Here is a 12,223-nt window from a genome sequence, read left to right as displayed (position 1 = left end):
AGCTTGAGTCAGTCGTTTTGAGATTTAAGTTGTCGCTATATCATACTGCCATCTGCAAAGAGTCTGATACGGCTATGTTTGATGTATTCTGGAAGGTTATTGATATAGGAATAGTATTGGTCCTAGTACTGTACTTTGTGGGACACCTGATTTGACTGGTATTTTTGAAGATGTCATATTTTTAAAAGTACTGTTTGGGTTACATTTGAAAGGAATGAATCAACCCAGTTTATGATTTGTTCTGAAATGCCAAAGTTTTTCATTTTGACTGCCATAAGAGGAGGCCCGCTCCAATCATGCTTCAGTGGTCCCTAAATAATCAACCAAATTTTTCCCACAAAAAGGGGGGGGGGGGCGGGCACTGGGTCTGAAATTACCTGGGTTGTGTGTATCCCCCTTTTGAATACAGGTGTGACGTTAGTGTGGTTCCAGTCAGATGGTATGTGTCAAATATAAGAGTACAAGGGGAAACAATGTGGAATTTTTTTTATGTAAGTAATAACAATAAGAAAATCAATAAAACGAAAAATCAATATAAAATCAATATAACAATGAACTCAAAATTATTATTTTTTTTTCTAACTTGAAAGTTGAGCTTGCCCATTACCCTGTTCATGTTGAGTTGACGGATGCTGCCATGTTGTAAGTCATATGATTTCCAGCAAAATTGCATAACTGGTTTCCAAAAAGAATAATGAGGACGAACATTCAGTTGAATTTATTGTGTTTGGGTAAGTACTAAAATGAGTCAACTTTTACCAGAAAAAAAATTTGTTTGGAACCACTCTGGGAGGTTTAAACTATTAGGTATATGGTTTGAGCTTGCTAAAGTGGATAAGACTCTATGTAATTTTACAGCCAAGATAAACAGTATCAAGTCATTGCTCAAAACTTGGGATTATAGAGAACTAACATATATTGGAAGGGTTGTAGTTATTAAAACTTTTTAAATTCTCCCTCATGAATTCGTCCGAATTTAAAACATTTCTATACTAAATACATGGCTAAATAAGAGACAAGTCATAATTTAGGTTTGTTTGCTCGCAGTAACTTTCTTATTTTCTCAGCGAAACAACATTTAATATCTTGTAAACATTTTACAAATTACAAAAATATACCACAATTCCATCTATATACATTCACAATGTCCCCTAAATACATATCAATACAAACATAACTGTAATATATTATGCAGAGCTTAACGTTAACTTCGTCTATCAAAGTTACTGGAGCACATCGATAATAATCAAACGTAATCAGGACTTATATATGCCTATAAAACCCCACCCGTACTACCGCCCTCGAAATATTCGTGCAGAAAACAACAGTAACATCAGACCACTTCTGATTTACATACTAGCCAAACTTGTACCACAAGTCTAAAGATAGAAATAGAATAGGGAAATTCCAAATATAACGGAATAGAAATAAATAGGGGGGGGGGGTGAAAAAATTTTACACTTAAGTCAAGAAGGATTACTTTATTTAGCTGAAAAAGTCAATCCCTTTTGGCATGATATCCTGGTAAATTTTCTCAAGTTAAGAAATAAGCTTAAAGCTGAAAACAATACTGAAATTCTGGCCCAGTCCATATGGCTGAACCCAAACATCAAAATGGATGGCAAGATGATTTTGAGGTGCAAATATATTGAAAATTGTATATTCTTTATTAATGATCTGATGTCAGATAATAATACATTATTCTCATATGATGAATTTAAAAAAAAGTATGATATCAATACTAATTTTGTAGAGTTTTATGGTATTTTAAGTGCGATTCCAAATAGATGGAAAAGTATAATAGAAGGTAGATCAAAACTGGATATTATTGAAAATAAATTAATATATAATAGATAAAGTTAAAAAGGAACCAAAATCTTGTAAATTTTTCTATAAATTATTTTTGGAGGATAATAAAGTGGTATCTTTAACTTCCCGTAATAAATGGGAAATAGATTTAAATATGCAGATTGGAGATTGGACTGCTATTTATTCCATGCCCTTCATTATAACCAGAAATTCTTTTTTACAAAACTTTCAATTTAAGATTGTTCATAGGATTCTACCATGTAATTCATTTTTATTGAAATGTAAATTAAAAGAAACTGAACTATGTACATTTTGTTCAGAAATTAAAGAAAATATTTTTCACATTTTTTGGGAATGTAATGTAACACAAAACTTCTGGCTATCCGTTATAGATTGGATCAAAAATTGTGGCATTATTCTGCCTTTCAGTGCACAAGAAGTCATTTTAGGTGTGTCTGAGGATTTTGTCAACCGTAAAACAGTTAATAATATTTTGTTGTTATTCAAATATTACATATAAAAAATGTAGATGTAAGAACATATCCCCCACAAAATATGGTGGGATAGAATATTTAAAATATTGGATTAATATAGAAAAATACTCGGTATGTTTCTTAACCCCTGTACAAAAAGAAAACATGGATCAGAAATGGCATTTGTTAGAAGCAGCTTTTATTTAATTAATTAACAAAATCAATTGTGATATTTATATTTATATCTTATTATATCTTTATGATCTTTCAAGTATTACTTAATTTTTTATAATGTGTATCAAATACTGTAGTATGTAATTTCACATGTTTCATCATGAAAAATAAAATAATTACAAAAAAAATGAATCAGCTTATTTAACATACGATTTTATAGCAAACAAAATGAGTTCTCTGGGGGAAACTCACTTGAGATCAAGCAGGCAGATTTTTGTATTTCTACAAAGATCCGTAATAAGCTGAATTTGTATATTCGTCGTTTTTAGGTATAAATCATTATGTTTTTAATTAAACTACCATTAAAAACGAGAGAAAAAAAAAAACCAATCGTACCAACATCGGATACGTTTCCGTAATTCAGTTTTTTTTTCACCAGAAATTATGCTGGGATTTTTTTTTACAATAAATGTTTATACATATAAATTCTTGAGATTTCGTCGTTATATATCTTATAGTGTTATATATCCACTTTTGATAAAAATGGAGATAGTTTTAAATTAGAGATCCAATTGCAATGGTCTATCTCCGTATTTGAGGAATGACTGTAATATTTTTTCTGTCTATGAAGAAATAACATCAAAAATGTGGTGCATTTTATGTTATTTCGAATAGACAGAAAAAAAATAACAGTCATTTCTTATAATTTAATTCTAAATTTCATTTAAACCGGAGTAAACCATGAAAAAACGTTGATGACGTCACGGTCACATGATAAAATTATGTCTATGGGTTTAAAAACAATACAACGTCAGCCAATCAGAAGACGTGTTATATCCAAAATAAATTATTCAACTATAATACGAGATTTCTACACTCTACGAGTTTTTGTCACTGTTCTATCTCCACACCCCTATTGGATTATAATGGCTTATTCATCTAGTTAGTTCAGAAATAAATATTTTTATAGTGTTGTATCTCCACTATTTCTCATGTATTTTTGCTGTTAAATAATTGTTATCAAAATTATCTTAGTAGTACCAGGATTAAATGGTTTGCATGGTTTAAACTCAATATATGAGCAATTTTTAGCAAATCCAGCAGTACAGAATTGTGGGTATGACACCACTTCGGTGTTAACATGTATATCAATTATATGGTCATTTTTATATTTTATAAATTTACTGTTTGCAAAAAAATGAATTATTCTAAATACTAAATATTTTCTTATCCCAGGCAGATAACCTAGCAGTATTTGGCACAACTTTTTGGAATCTTGGGTCATCAATGCTTTTCATCTTTAGGCCTGGCACCTTTGAACTATTAGCTTGTCGTAATGTTCTATTGTATTATTTATTTGTGTGTTTCTCTGTCCTGTATGTTCTTCCATTTATTTGTATTGTAGTCCTGTCATGTAATGTTCTCATTTTAGTGCTATATTTAACATTGCCATTAAAGCGGGAGGTTTGGCTAGCCACAAACCAGGTTCAACCCACCATTTTTTCTCAAAATGTCCTGTACCAAGTCAGGAAAATGGCTATTGTTATCTTATAGTTCGTTTCTGTGTGTGTTGCATTTTAGTGTTTCTGGTGTGTCTTTGTTGTCCTCTTATATTTGATGTGTTTCCCTCAGTTTTAGTTTGTAACCCGGATTTGTTTTTTCTCAACCGATTTATGAATTTCAAACAGCGGTATACTACTGTTGCCTTTATTTAAAAATCCATGGTCCATCTCCAATGGAAATACAGGGATAATTTAAAACTACATTGTTTGTAGTGAAATGATCTATCCCCAAAAAAGGAGATGCTTTATTTATATAAGTTGCTTGTCTATTAAAAAACCAATCGAACAAAGAATTATTCTTCGTGCAGATAAATTCGATTCCTATAATACTTTTTTATGTCTCAATCAAATATTTATTATTGCGCTTTTAAACTTTAGTTAAAATTTGTACCATTATTACCAAATGGGAAATACATCATTATAATATTCACATGACGATTTGCTGACTTCCTCCCCTTTCATAGGTAACACCTGCCTCATATTAAGATTTCCATATATGTTTAGCAAAAGGGTACATATTCCTTAAAACATTCCCTTAGACTGGTTCCCTATCCTTTATCTGTTTGGATCTGACAGATATAAGACAAGGGTGTCTAAGATACCCGTATATTGCAAGGGAAAGAACCAGCCTTATGTTGCCATAGACTCGTGTTATGTAGAGTCTACCTCGAGGCCTACCTCAAGTGGCAGAAACCAGTTATTTTACAATACATCTATAAAATTTCATTGATGTATGATTTAATCGTTCAGGCAAATATGCAAATAAAATTTATGGTTTTGGGTAACTAAGATATGTGCGTGCTTATGTGAATATATAGAAAACCTGTAAATTTGGGTGTCTGTCCAGCATGGATATTTAAAAGTTTATAAATCCATTGCAAATAAGGCAAATAAAGTGATGCCTTGTTACAAATCAGATCCCCACCATGCTGAATCCCGCTATGTCAGGGAAGAATTTAAGGCAAATTTCAAAAGATAAATGATATTCAATGAAAAAGACTCAGCATCCCGTATGAGAATATTAGGTGTATTCCGCTTAAAATTAGCAGGATCACCGGCGGAGTCTACTTAAAAATTAAGACTTTTAGACGGAATTAAGGTGAACATAGAATATAGAAAAAAATCCATCTTAAGTATCATAAACCATAGGCGAAATGTTTACTATTTTCCTGTTGAGTGAACAGGATTTCCGTAGTAACAGAAGTATTGAGACGCAATGCTGGACTTTGAAGGTTTTGTTCAAGATTCTTAGGAGGAAATTGCGTTTAGAACATTTTGTTCAAATTTATGAGGCGGGAATTAAATTTTGTACTTATAAAATTTTGTTAAAATTTATGAGGCAGAAATTGTTCTTAATTGTTTTTTAGTTTTTTTAAAATGAAAAATATATCATTATTGAAGTATTTTTTAATTCAGTGATTTAGAGAGTGCTGATTATCTGGGCAATAAAACCAGTGTTAATTCCACCCTTAAATCCAACATTATTCAAAAGAGATGCATATATTTCAATCATGAATTTTATAAAATATATAACCAATTATAATCCCTGCAATGGTTACTTTTTAATATTTACATACTAAATAGTGTGTTAACAAATAGCATTTGAAACATAAAAACGAGAAACGAGAAACACGTATGAACTACATAAACAGACGACAACTACTGTACATCAGATTCCTGACTTAGGACAGGTGCAAACATTAGCAGCGGGATTAAACGTTTTAATGGTACCAAACCTTCTCCCTTTTCTGAAACAATAGTATAACATCACAACATAGAAAGACACACTATTACATATCAATTGGAAGACTTAACTCAATATTTATTGTGTAATACATATTTCACTTACAGTATTTAAGACAATATCTTAATTTTAGATTTTCTATCAAATGAATTAAGCCTCATCTGTTGCAGGTTAAATTTTGTTTAATTTCCAGTATCTTTATTTAATTAGGTATACACAAAAAATATTTCCATGTAGTCTCTTTCTCATCAATAAGAAAGCTGAGCCAGTGATACAAATACAATGTGCCATCTGTTTTTTTCATATATCTCTGTGAAATGAACAGGAAATATCATGTACAGAGTTGGGGCCAAATGAAGGGGAGCACATGTCTTTGTTCGTTTTTCTGCAATTGCTATAACTTATAAACATAAAGATAGATAATAAATAGTAAGTGAATATTTTTGTTATTATTATATATATCAAATATTTAAGATTTAGGTAATTAACTGTATTCATCAGGGACACATTTCAAGGAATCAGACAACTCCCTACACAACCCCAACAAATTCAAAATTTGAACTTGACATGAACATGCAGACAACAAGCAAAGATGTCTTCCATCATAAATAAAATAGGAATTTTACAATGGATGTAGACTAAAAAGTTCCAAATAATTCTATTGACATAAAAAAGTGCAGATGTATTCTTCTGATGACATGAATGTTGGATTTAAGAAGATTGATATTTACATATATTTTGGATTATATCTTTTGGTGAGTACAAATTATGAATTAGAATTTCCACCATTTTGAATATTATGAAACAGTGCTAAAAAAAGTGACATTTAAAGTGTCTTCTTAAATATTAAGAGTCAAGTAAAAAACTAGACCACAAATTAATGCAATTATTATGGTATTGTGTAAAACATGAGACATAATTTTTATTTTTTAAGTCTCTTTTATAAAGTATTATCAGAGACAAATATACACATGTGTATATATGTCTCTGATATCATTTAATATGTAAAAACTGTAAGAATCTTTTAATGAAGTAGTTTGGGCAAAATTGGAGATCTGTGGTATGACTACCAATAAATAAATATATAGACATCTATCCACGAAAGACAAAAAGTATTATCTTTAAATAGACGTACACAATTACTGATCAAAATTTAGATTTTAAAAATGGCCAGGACCTATGATGTAAAAGTACAATGAAAAACAAATATTAAACAAAGGAAAGAACAACCTATAGACTTCATGCACTGAGTGTTTTGGGTCAGGCACATAGAGTATTGAAGTCAGGTTAAATGTATTATTTGTACAGTTATATATTGTTGCTGATCCAGGAATTTGAAGGGAGTGTAGTGGCACCAAGTCAAAGTTTGAAGTGGGACTTGTATAAATCTATGCAATAACAATATGTGTAGCTCATTAAGAGGGAGGGGCTCCACCACCCCCAAATCAGCTTCTGAATATGTAAATGATACTAGTATCAGACTATTCAGCAATTTTATATGTACTTATTTCCACCAATTTGTTTTATATTTCAGAACTGGTGAAAAGAAAATTTAAAGAATGATGTATGTGCATTATTAGTTTTAATATATCTTTTCAATACCCATAGGACTGAAGAATGGACTCACTATGACTTTGAGTTTGAGTAAGTAGTTTGTCTGAAAGAAATCATTATTAATGCTTTTTATGTAGGATTTGCATATTCCACATTTAAAAAAAAATAAAAATATTTAAACTGTACATTTTTTTTAGATGTAATTATCTTTTATTTAAACCCAACAATTTGAAATAATCTATGAAGCTTAAAATACACAAACATTTCCTAAAATTTTACGTTTTAGATGTTTTTGTTGTATATTGAATGATACGTAGTAAAATATATCCAAAGAAAAGAGTATTTTTGCAACATGCCCAGAAGTGATGCTCAGAAAAGACACCCAATCTACCAGATCTAGGCAGCTCACAATTTACCTGTGTCATATAGACAAATTTGCAACATGAAAATTTGGTAATTTTTTTTTAATTGAACCAGTAATACATTTGTTATTATAACTTATGCCCTCATTATTTATTTCAGATTGTTTCTGCTTGGTGTAAAAAACAAAACAATATAACAGATGTATGCAGGACTGCCAATTTTGACCAAATTAATAATGCTGTAACAGATCAAGTTAGCTACACAGGAAAGAAATAAAGAAAATTGTGATTTTAACAGAAGAAAATGTGCACCAAACACTGAAAAGACACTTAAATTGTGACTGTAATAACTGATAATGCTGAAATTGTGAAGAACTAAAAATGTCAAAATGATGATTGCTTAGATAGAGTAAATTTAGTTAACAATATAAGTATTTCATTTATGAGAAGGCCTCATTTTCATTGCAAGAAATGGAAAAAAAACCTTAACAGGTGGAATGAAAACATTTCCTCCTTTGTAGACGGAAATAATTTACGTCTCTATATTCAGAAATTTTGTCCGCCTCTTCAGGCGGAAATTTTGTCCTCCTCTTTAGGCGGATTTGTTTTAGGAGAGAAATATTTTTCCTTTTAATCAGACGGATTTTTTGCCCTCCTAAGACAAGCGGATAAATTTGCATATTTTGGCCCTATTTCGCCCTGAATCCGCCTGGAATCCATGTAAAAAAGATTCTAGGTTTAAAGAGGCTTTATACAGATTCCCTGTAAAAAATCCGTCCAAAATTCATATAAAATCCAGGTGAATATTTTCGTACAGATGTCTGCATCTATCACTTCCATCAAAATTATCAAGATATTTTTGTTCACATAAAACTGATATTTTTTCCACCTTTGAATTGATGAAATCAAGAGAGGGGACATCAATTTCGACTTCTGATTGGTCCAATATGTGAAGGAAATCCCAAACCTGCGTATGCAACTACTTACTAATGTAAAATAATAGCCTGGAATATCTATAACCAAATGATGCAATTATATGTTTTATTACTTAACTATAACAAATTTTCTGTGTGGGACATGTGTTCTGGTACATCACAACTTGTTCCTGCCATCTTTAACCAGATATTGGAAAGAAGATATTTCAATTTTTTTACTCAGATTGAATTCTTTTATTACGCAAGATTTGTGTCATTTTCCGTCAAACTGCTTTGAACACATTACTCATTATAATTTTTTTTTAAATAACTGTGCTCACATTGAAGAAACGCTATTGTTTGAGTTTACTGGTGTAAATGTATGTCTTATCCAACAGCCTACAAAAATACTTTAGTATATTGTTTTATGTGTGATGTATAAGCACTTACAGCTGATCTCGGGAAGTATTTTTCTATTGTCAAAAGTCTTTAATAGTCTAAAATCATGTGTTTATCAATGTTCTGTCTACTGCAGTGCTAAAAATGGCTTTGCTATGAATAGATAAATTTTGTTTGTATTACTTTGTAGATCCATGATGCACTGAACTAAGTGTACATTAATTCGCAATCATTCTCCTCTCTTCTCCACATAACAGAACTGTGTTAGCCGCATGTTCAAATTTAAGAATTGTCACACTGTTCCTGAAGGGACACACCTGGTTTCATATTTCTGTAGCCTTTCCTAGAGCATTCACGATGTAGTAGACCTATAAAAAAAATAGGAGTTTATATATTCAGCGTTAAAAAGTAAAGAAATAAGAAAATGTTCAGAACATGTAAAATTAATCCTATAACAGGTAATGAACAGTTAAATAAGCTTTTCTAGTATAATGCTGGGACTTGTTCTACTTTTTTTGTGACTGCTTCTTCTTTATATTTTATGATAATAAATCATTCTAAAGTAAACATAACCATTTCAATACTGTTCCATTGAAAGTCATTTTTTGTCATGGGATACAAAGCTGCCTATTTTTTTTATATTTGATGATTCTTAAATCTTGGGATACAGAGCTGTCTATTTTTTTGATATTTGATGATTTTTTAAATCTATGAGAAAACTAGATGTTTTCCAACATGCCTATATATTGGCTGTTAATAAAAGAAATAATACATCACACACCTGTAGAACCCATAAAAAGCATATTTGATCATATGTTAAAATCAGGTTAGGCTTTAACCACTCATTGAATAGAAGATATTAAACGCAGGTTAGGCTTAAACTACTCATTGGAAAGAAGATATTTCCATTGTTTAATCAGATGGAATTCTGTAGTAATTAAGCATTAAAAAATAAAGCAGTGCATATAGTAACGTCATAAAAAAATCATACCTAGACTTTTTTAGACAAAATTTATTCAGCAAGAATTTTTTCATTTGCTGCCAAATTGCTTTAAATACATTCACACTCACTCTCCTTTCTTCTCTACATAACAGAACTTTGTTTGCCACATGTTGAAATTTAAGAATTGTCACACTGTTTCTAATAGAACAGACCTGTTTTTATATTTCTGTAGCATTTCCCATATCATTCACTATGTAGTAGACCTATAAGAAAAGAGGAGATCATATATTCAGAGTTAAAAAGTAAAAAAAATAAGACAATGTTCAGAACATGTGAAATTAATCTTTTTATAACATGTAATAAACAGTAAAATCAGGTTTTTTCAGTATAAAGCTGGGACTTATATTACTTATTTTGTCTTTGATATTGCTTCTTCTTTATATCTTATGAAAATAAATCATTCTAAACTAAACATTATCATTTCAATACTGTTCCATTGAATGTCTTATATTTGTCATGGGATGCAGAGTTATCTATCTTGTTATTTGATAATTCATTAAATCTATGAGAAAACTAGATGTATGCCAACATGCTGATATATTGGCTGTCAATAAAAGAAATATAACATCAAACACCTGTAGAACCCATAAAAAGCATAGTTGATCATATGTTAAAATCAGTTTAGGCTTAAGGCACTCACTGGAAAGAAGATATTCCCACTTGTTAAGTCAGCTTGAACTCTGTAGTCATTTAGCATTAAAAATATAAGCAGCGCATATGATTACATCATTAAAAAAAATCATAAATAGACTTTTTAGACTAAAATTATTAATCAAGATTTTTGTCATTTGCGATAAAACTTCTTTGAAGACATTAACTTTTTTTAAAAATAATTGTGCTAATATCTAACAAATTCTATAGTGTTTGTTTTATGGTATAATGAATTATTTATCAAACAGCCTGCCTAAATACTTTGAATTAGTTTATTGTTTTATGTGCGCTATGAAACCACTTACAGCTGATTTCAGGAAGTTTTTTCTATTGTCTTAAGTCTTACTTAGTCTCAAACCACGTGACTATCATTGTTCTGTCTACTGCAGTGCTTAAAATGGCTTAGCTATGAAAAAATAAATTTTGATGATATTACTTTGTAGATCCATGATGCACTGAACTAAGTGTACATTAATTCGCAATCATTCTCCTCTCTTCTCCACATAACAGAACTGTGTTGGCCGCATTTTGAAATTTAAGAGTTGTCACACTGTTACTGATATGACAATCTGTTTTGTATTTCTGTAGTCTTTCCTAGAGCATTCACTATGTAGTAGACCTATATAAAAAAGAGGAGTTCATATATTTAGCGTTAAAAAGTAAAGAAATAAGAAAATGTTCAGAACAATGTAAAATTATTCTTATTATAACATGTAATAAACAGTAAGATAAGTTTTTTCTAGAATAATGCTGGGACTTAGATTACTTTTTTTTGTGATTGCTTCTTCTTTATATTTTATGATAATAAATCATTCTTAGGCAAACAGAATCATTTTAATACTGTTCCATTGAATGTCAAATGTTTGTCATGGGATACAGAGCTGTCTAACTTGATAATTGATTATTCTTTAAATCTACGAGAAAACTAGATGTATGGCAACATGCCTATATATTGGCTGTAAATCAAAGAAATATAACATCACACACCTGTAGAACCCATAAAAAGCATATTTAATCATATGTTGAAATCAGTTTAGGCTTAAACCACTCCATAAAAATAAGATATTTCAAATTTATAACTTAAGAATGAATTCTGTAGTCGTTCAGCATTAACAATATAAGCAGTGCATATGATTACATCATAAAATAAATCATACAGAGACATTTTAAGACTACATTTATCAAGCAAGATTTTGTCATTTGCGGTATGACTGTTTTGAACACATTAACATTTTTTTTTATAATTGGTAATATTTAACAAATTCTATTGTGTGTTTTTTCTGGTATAATGTATGACTTATCCAACAGCCTGCAAAAATACTTAAAATTAGTTTATTGTTTTATGTGGGATATGAAAACACTTACAGTTGATCTAGGGAAGTATTTTTCTATTGTCAAAAGTCTTAAATATTCTCAAATCATGTGTCTATCACTGTTATGTCTACTGCAGTGCTAAAACTAGCTTAGCTATGAATAAATTAATTTTGTTGATATCACTTTGTAGATCCATGATGTACTGAACTAAGTGTACATTTATTCGCAATCACTCTCCTCTCTTCTCCACATAACGTTACTGTA

The 12,223-nt window shown here is 30.2% G+C and overlaps 1 long non-coding RNA gene across 2 annotated transcripts; it reads right to left on the bottom strand.

Annotated features, from left to right (window-relative positions):
- Positions 1-8,705: 8,705 nt before the first annotated feature.
- LOC127723503 (uncharacterized) lies at positions 8,706-12,223 on the bottom strand. 2 transcript variants are annotated; one of them, XR_007992118.1, is made up of 4 exons: positions 12,011-12,223; positions 10,951-11,264; positions 10,147-10,197; positions 8,706-9,359 (listed from the first exon to the last, which is right to left on the bottom strand). It is a non-coding gene; the product is annotated as an uncharacterized LOC127723503 (long non-coding RNA). The 2 variants fall into 2 exon arrangements; XR_007992112.1 differs by having other exon boundaries at positions 11,082-11,264.

The sequence above is a fragment of the Mytilus californianus genome, unplaced genomic scaffold (genome assembly GCF_021869535.1).
Source record: "Mytilus californianus isolate M0D057914Y unplaced genomic scaffold, xbMytCali1.0.p SCAF_1, whole genome shotgun sequence".
In the NCBI taxonomy this organism is placed as follows: domain Eukaryota; kingdom Metazoa; phylum Mollusca; class Bivalvia; order Mytilida; family Mytilidae; genus Mytilus; species Mytilus californianus.
The sequence above is the reverse complement of the archived record's forward strand: the minus strand, read 5'-3'. Positions and strand labels throughout refer to the sequence as shown.